The sequence below is a fragment of the Belonocnema kinseyi genome, chromosome 6 (genome assembly GCF_010883055.1).
Source record: "Belonocnema kinseyi isolate 2016_QV_RU_SX_M_011 chromosome 6, B_treatae_v1, whole genome shotgun sequence".
Classification (NCBI taxonomy): Eukaryota; Metazoa; Arthropoda; class Insecta; order Hymenoptera; family Cynipidae; genus Belonocnema; species Belonocnema kinseyi.
The window spans coordinates 113817641-113818652 of record NC_046662.1 but is presented as its reverse complement, the minus strand read 5'-3'; the positions used below and the strand labels follow the sequence as shown (position 1 = coordinate 113818652).

The 1012-nt window shown below is 36.2% G+C and overlaps 1 protein-coding gene across 1 annotated transcript in view; it reads left to right on the top strand.

Annotated features, from left to right (window-relative positions):
- Positions 1-515: 515 nt before the first annotated feature.
- LOC117174689 (protein mothers against dpp-like) overlaps positions 516-1012 on the top strand; it is a 24471-nt gene continuing 23974 nt past the window's right edge. Inside the window, exon 1 of the mRNA XM_033363990.1 lies at positions 516-827. The gene's annotated coding sequence lies outside the window, so the exon portion shown is untranslated. The remainder of the gene's footprint in view (positions 828-1012) is intronic.

The following is a 1012-nucleotide window of genomic DNA, read 5'->3' as shown; positions in this document are numbered from 1 at the left end:
TTATTGAAGCTTACGCTGTAATAGTAAAGTAGTAGCGGTTTAATTTGAAATTTGAATGTGATAAAATCAATGTTTTCAACATGTATTTAATAATTTAAATAATATGGATTCATTTGTAAACTTATTCAGGGTAATAAACGTATAGTAAAGCTTAAACGTGATAAGATTATAAATAAATTGAATTAATATGATTTTCAAAAATATAAAACAATTAAAATTTGCCAGAAATTCGACGAGAGTAAAGAATCTCGATATTAGGAAAAACTTACTGATAAAAAAAGTAAAAATTCTATTTTCCATAGATAGGAGCGTTTGCCGCAAACATTCTCTTGATTTCCCACAAGCATTCTGAGGGTGCTTTCATGCCTCTGCAAGCAGGCAGTCTGCATGCAGAAAACGCATAAGAGTGAGGGAGATAGAGAATGGTCCATCTCTTTCACTCTTATGGGTTTTCTGCATGCAGGCTAACTGCTTGCAGAAGCTTGAAAGCACCCTGATTCTTAAATATTGTCAGTTTGGCATTATTTCTTAAACGCGGATGTTTCAAAAGAGAACGATTGATAATTCGTTCTTCTTAGTCATATTTGACGCACTCTCTAATAATTTTCTCATCGGAAAAGCATTTCACATAAACGTACTGTACATCGAAAAACAATCACACCGGGCACACAATATTCCCATTCTCTTTGGAGTATAAGATCACTGATTTACTACTGTTTCCTTCGCACTTTGGCACCGAACACGCAAACGGCAATTTTGTACAGATTGCATATCTGCAGAGGACTACATCAATATTCTTGTTGTGTCATTGTCACTTTGACTTGAAGGTTAGAAACGTGTTTACATTTACAAATTTCTTACTACTCGGCTAGAGGGCCATGTCGTGTAGTGGCAGGATCACTAAACTTTTTGGCTTACGTAAGGGTTAAGGGAAGATCTCCCACCACGAGAGTCCGAGTAACCAAAGATATTATAAGCATAGATGTGGCACGGGAGGTCGGAGTGCGAGAAT